This window comes from Oncorhynchus nerka, linkage group LG12, assembly GCF_034236695.1.
Source record: "Oncorhynchus nerka isolate Pitt River linkage group LG12, Oner_Uvic_2.0, whole genome shotgun sequence".
Classification (NCBI taxonomy): domain Eukaryota; kingdom Metazoa; phylum Chordata; class Actinopteri; order Salmoniformes; family Salmonidae; genus Oncorhynchus; species Oncorhynchus nerka.
Window position 1 is genome coordinate 19,012,037 of NC_088407.1, and position 6,000 is coordinate 19,018,036.

The 6,000-nt window shown below is 39.2% G+C and overlaps 1 protein-coding gene across 1 annotated transcript in view; it reads right to left on the reverse strand.

Annotated features, from left to right (window-relative positions):
- Window positions 1-464, reverse strand: part of LOC115115241 (astrocytic phosphoprotein PEA-15-like) — a 45,603-nt gene extending 45,139 nt beyond the window's left edge. The window contains exon 1 of the mRNA XM_029643736.2: window positions 47-464. The gene's annotated coding sequence lies outside the window, so the exon portion shown is untranslated. The remainder of the gene's footprint in view (window positions 1-46) is intronic.
- Between the last annotated feature and the right edge of the window lie 5,536 nt (window positions 465-6,000).

Genomic DNA, 6,000 nt, shown 5'->3' on the forward strand with positions numbered 1-6,000 from the left:
AACGAATGAGTGAAAACAGAAACGAAAAGATGACTTAGTGACTTACCCTGGGTTCTGTGTAGGCTATGAGTCAGCGAAGCGAGAGAGATGATCTGTGTCTGTGCGTAAGGGAAAGTGTTCACTTCTATCACAAAACTTTATTCAAATGTGATTTATATTTGATGTACACTCGTACAATCTTGCTGCAAAGTACTCTTCCTCAGTCAGCTCCTCTATCCAGAATGTAGTTGGTTTAGGATGTTGTTAGCTGTAGACCGCTGTCTTGTAATGGATTTGATTGTATAGCCTAAATATATAAAAGCGATTACAAAAGCAATTCTTATGTTGAAATTATATTGGCTAGTGTGGATAAATGCGTTGTTTTTTTGGTCCAGGCAAGTTTGATCCGTCCGTCAGGTTGTAAGTAGGATAAACTACACAGTCTTGCCGGATCGTGGATGGAAACGCCTTTTCCTATTGGTATTCTGGCAGCAGCACAAACGATGATGTTACATTGTATGCTAATAAGGAATCCTTCAAAAATAAAAGCCCACATTTCAAAACATTGCAATGTGGATAAACTCATTCAAATTATATTGCATGTTAATTAATGGCCACGCAATAAGTAATTTGAGAAAACAAATTTTAAAAATATGGTTTTAAAAACATGTTTTAAGGCCATTAACGGAAAAAAATGAAATTGGACACCGGTATGTTGAGAAAATGGGACTGTAGAGAGAGAACTGTTCTACCTGTATCAGCTAAAGTGGGTGGAGAATAATCAGTGGGGTCTAACTAACCAAATATGTGTCGTTTTAGAGGGGGGCTGTGTCATACATACCCAGCAGCACTTCCTTGTCCACCAACCCAGAGCCTCCAATGCAATACAATGTAATATACTTTACATGGAATACATATTGACTTGTTTCAGCTAAAGTGGGATGGAAAATACTCAGTAGGGTTTCTACTCTCTACTAACCAAATATGGTTGGTTTTGGAGGGGGACTGTGTTATACACGTATGTATTTAGTCATGCATGTTATATGAATTCCAAAACAATAAATGAATCTACTGTTGTTCTGTTCAATATCAGTTGTAAAGACTGAACACTTTTATGTTGTTGCTTACTTTGTTCTCCCAGCGTGAAATAAAATGTAAACAAAGACACAATGTACACAATGATGGACTGGCATACCTGTTAACGACCTAGATTAACCTAATGGTGATGGTAATAGACTAACCATTACACATTGAAATCAGCCTCAGGCAAGCCCTGACATGTGCCAATGCATCAAGTCAATCGCTTGACCTGACAAATAAAATGTTTTTTTTTGTGGTAGTATCCGAGGAAAATCACGTTGCTATAGGTTTACATCACCTCAATTATGCAAAGCCTTCCAATGATTTACTTAAACACACTTTGGTCGCAATCAAATCAAAGGTTTGCCTCTTGGACTGATTCATAGATCATTGATCATCTCTCCAAATTGCAATTTGTGAGAAATACAAGTGATTATTACTTGGCCTTTGTCTTATTAAAATCTTCCATGTTTAGCATTCCACGAACAAAGACAAAAGATTCAACGTTATTTTCAAGCAAATGATTACAAAGGGAGAAGCACCACACACATGCAGGGAAATGTGCAGCAGTACTCAGTAGACAAACAATTTACACCGGCACTACAGATATTCTTGTACTTTTTGTTACTTGTGTAAGGTCAAAGGTCACCACTGTAATTCAAAACCCTGTATCCTCATTTCGCTTTATTGATCTTCCAGCAGTTTTCAATGAGAGGTTGACCTACAGATTGAGCTCAGTAATCTGTCATTCAGGGATAAAAGTCAAGAAAGGACACTATTCGGCCCAGTTTATATTTCACTCATTTAAGATTAAGACTTTCTCTATAGAAGACCCAAATATTGAGGCCACTGCAACAGTTATACACTTACCAGACAGTTTATTAGGTAACGCACCCCATTCACGAAAATGGAACACTCCTACGAACAGTGAGTCACCGGACGTGGCTTGCTATATAGAGCAGGCTGACAGGCATCGAGGCATTCAGTTCAATCAAATCAAATCAAAGTTTATTGGTCACATACACGTGATTAGCAGATGTTATTGTGGGTGTAGCGAAATGATTGTGCTTCTAGCTCTGACAGTGCAATAAAATCTAACAAGTAATATCTAACAAATTACCGTATGGACCGACGCTGGGGATGAGAAGCAAGTACGGGGAGTCAAACAATTGTTTACAGACAGTTTATTTCACTTACAGTTCACTGTATCACAAATCCAGTGGGTCAGAAGTTTACATACACTAAGTTGACTGTGGCTTTAAACAGCTTGGAAAATTCAAGAAAATAATGTCATGGCTTTAGAAGCTTTTGATAGGCTAATTGACATCATTTGAGTCAATCGGAGGTGTACCTGTGGATGTATTTCAAGGCCTACCTTCAAATTCAGTGCATCTTTGCTTGACATCATGGGAAAATCAAAAGAAATCCGCCAAAACCTCAGAAAAAATGGTAGACCTCCACAAGTCTGGTTCATCCTTGGGGGAAATTTCCAAATGCCTGAAGGTACCATGTTCATCTGTACAAACAATTGTACACAAGTATAAGCAACATAGGACCATGCAGCCATCATACCCCTCAGGAAGAAGACTGTGTTCTAGAGATAAACGTATTTTGGTGCAAAATGTGCAAATAGTTCCCAGAACAACAGCAAAGGACCTTGTGAAGATGCTGGAGGAAACAGGTACAAAAGTATCTATATCCACAGTAAAACAAGTCTTAATCGACATAACCTGAAAGGCCGCTCAGCAAGGAAGAAGCCATCGCTCCAAAACTGCCATAAAAAAGCCCGACTATGGTTTGCAACTGCACATGGGACAAAGATCCTACTTTTTGGAGAAATGTTCTCTGGTCTGATGAAACAAAAATATAACTGTTTGGCCATAATGACCATCGTTATGTTTGGAGGAAAACGGGGGAGGCTTTTTCCAGGAGGAAATGGAGAACTTCACAAAATAGATTGCATCATGAGGTAGGAAAATTATGTGGATATATTGAAGCAACATCGCAAGACATCAGTCAGGAAGTTAAAGCTTGGTCGTAAATCGGTCTTCCAAATGGACAATGACCCCAAGCATACTTACAAAGTTGTTGAAAAATGGCTTAAGGACAACAAAGTCAAGGTATTGGAGTGGCCATCACAAAGCCCTGACCTCAATCCTATATAACATTTGTGGGCAGAACTGAAAAAGCATGTGCGAGCAAGGAGGCCTACCAGCTCTGTCAGGAGGAATGGGCCAAAATTCACCAACTTATTGTGGGACGCTTGTGGAAGGATACCCTAAACATTTGATCCAAGTTAAACAATTTAAAGGCAATGCTACCAAATACTAATTGAGTGTATGTAAACTTCTGACCCACTGGGAATGTGATGAAAGAAATAAAAGCTGAAATAAATCATTCTCTCTACTATTATTCTGGCATTTCACATTCTTACAATAAAATGGTGATTATAACTGACCTAAAACAGCGATTTTATACTAGGATTAAATATCAGGAATTGTGAAAAACTGAGTTTAAATGTATTTGGTTAAGGTGGATGTAAACTTCTGACTTCAACTGTATATAAAAATAATTCAAACTTTTTTATTATTCTTTTTAACTATTTTCTACGTGGTAGAATAATATTGAAGACATCAGAACTATGAAATAACACATATGGAATCATGTAGTAACCAAAAAAGTGTTAAACAAATCAAAATATGTTTAATATTTGAGATTCTTCAAATAGCCACCCCTTTCCTTGATGACAGTTTTGCACACTCTTGACATTCGCTGAACCAGCTTCACCTGGAATGCTTTTCCAACAGTCTTGAAGGAGTTCCCACATATGCTGAGCACTAGTCGGCTGCTTTACCTTCACTCTGCTGCCCGATTCATCACAAACCATCTAAATTTGGTTGAAGTTGGGGGATTGTGGAGGCCAGGTCATCTGATGCAGCACTCCATCAATTTCCAATTGTGTTGGGTCATTGTCCTTTTGAAAAACAAATGATTGTCCCACTAAGCCCAAACCAGATGGGATGGCGTATCGCTGTAGAATTTTGTGGCAGCTGTTCTGGTTAAGTGTGCCTTGTATTCTAAATAAATTACAGACAGTGTCACCAGCAAAGCACCCCACCCCCTAACACCCCCTCCTCCATGATTCAGGGTGGGAAATACACAAACGGATATCATATTTTTGATGTCTTCACTATTATTCTACAATGTAGAAAATAGTAAGAAATAAAGAAAAACCCTTGAATGAGTAGGTGTTCTAAAACTTTTGACAGATAGTGGACATGTTATGGCCAAAAGTTTTGAGAATGACACAAATATAAATTTTCACAAAGTCTGCTGCCTCAGTTTGTATGATGTCAATTTGCGTTTACTCCAGAATGTTATGATGAATTGCAATTAATTGCAAAATCCATGCAAATGAACTGAATCCCCCAAAAACATTTCCACTGCATTTCAGCCATGCCATAAAAGGACCAGCTGACATCATGTCAGTTAATCTCTTTGTTAAACACAGATATCAGTGTTGACAAGGACAAGTCTGGAGATCACTCTGTCATGCTGATTGAGTTCAAATAACAGACTGGAAGCTTCAAAAGGAGGGTGGTGCTTGGAATCATTGTTCTTCCTTTGTCAACCATGGTTGCCTGCAAGGAAACACGTGCCATCATCATTGCTTTGCACAAAAAGGGCTTCACAGGCAAGGATATTGCTGCCAGTAAATTTGCACCTAAATCAACCATTTATCAGATCATCAAGAACTTCAAGGAGAGCGGTTCAATTGTTGTGAAGAAGACCGTCTCCTAAAGTTGATTCAGCTGCGGGATCGGGGCAACACCCGTACAGAGCTTTCTCAGGAATGGCAGCAGGCAGGTGTGAGTGCATCTCCATGCACAGTGAGGTGAAGACTTTTGGAGGATGGCCTGGTGTCAAGAAGGGCAGCAAAGAAGCCACTTCTCTCCAGGAAAAACAGACTGATATTCTGCAAAAGGTACAAGGATTGGACTGCTGAGGACTGGGGTAAAGTCATTTTCTCTGATGAATCCACTTTCCTATTGTTTGGGGCATCTGGAAAAAAAGCTTGTCTGGAGAAGACAAGGTGAACGCTACCATCACCTACCAACAGTAAAGCATCCTGAGACCATTCATGTGTGGGGTTGCTTCTCAGCCAAGGGAGTGGGCTCACTCACAATTTTGCCTAAGAACACAGCCATGAATAAAGAATGGTACCAACACATTCCCTGAGAGCAACTTCTCCCAACCATCCAGGAACAGTTTGGTTACAAATAATGCCTTTCCAGCATGATGGAGCACCTTTCCATAAGGCAAAAGGGGTAACGGGGAGTGGCTCGGGGAACAAAACATAAATATTTTGGGTCCATGGCCAGGAAACTCCCCAGACCTTAATCCCATTGAGAACTTGTGGTCAATCCTCAAGAGGCGGGTGGACAAACAAAAAACACAAATTCTGACAAACTCCAAACATTGATTATGCAAGAATGGGCTGCCATCAGTCAGGATGTGGCCCAGAAGTTAATTGACATCATGCCAGGGTGGATTGCAGAGGTCTTGAAAAAGAAGGATCAACACTGCAAATATTGACTCTTTGCATCAACTTCATGTAATTGTCAATTAAAGCTTTTGACACTTATGAAATGCTTATAATTATACTTCAGTATTCCATAGTAACATCTGAGAAAAATATCTAAAGACACTGAAGCAGCAAACTTTGTGGAAATTAATATTTGTGTCATTCTCAAAACTTTTGGCCACGACTGTATATAAAGTGTAATATTGGGATGCAAACTCAAAATGTCACATATTTCAACTCTATATCTGACATGGTACAGATCTCTTCTTTAATTTAAGGTCATAACCATGTGTGTGAGGTCTATTATTTTGTTTCAAAGTAGATTTGTTTAAGACTACCAAGAATCACTCGGTGTG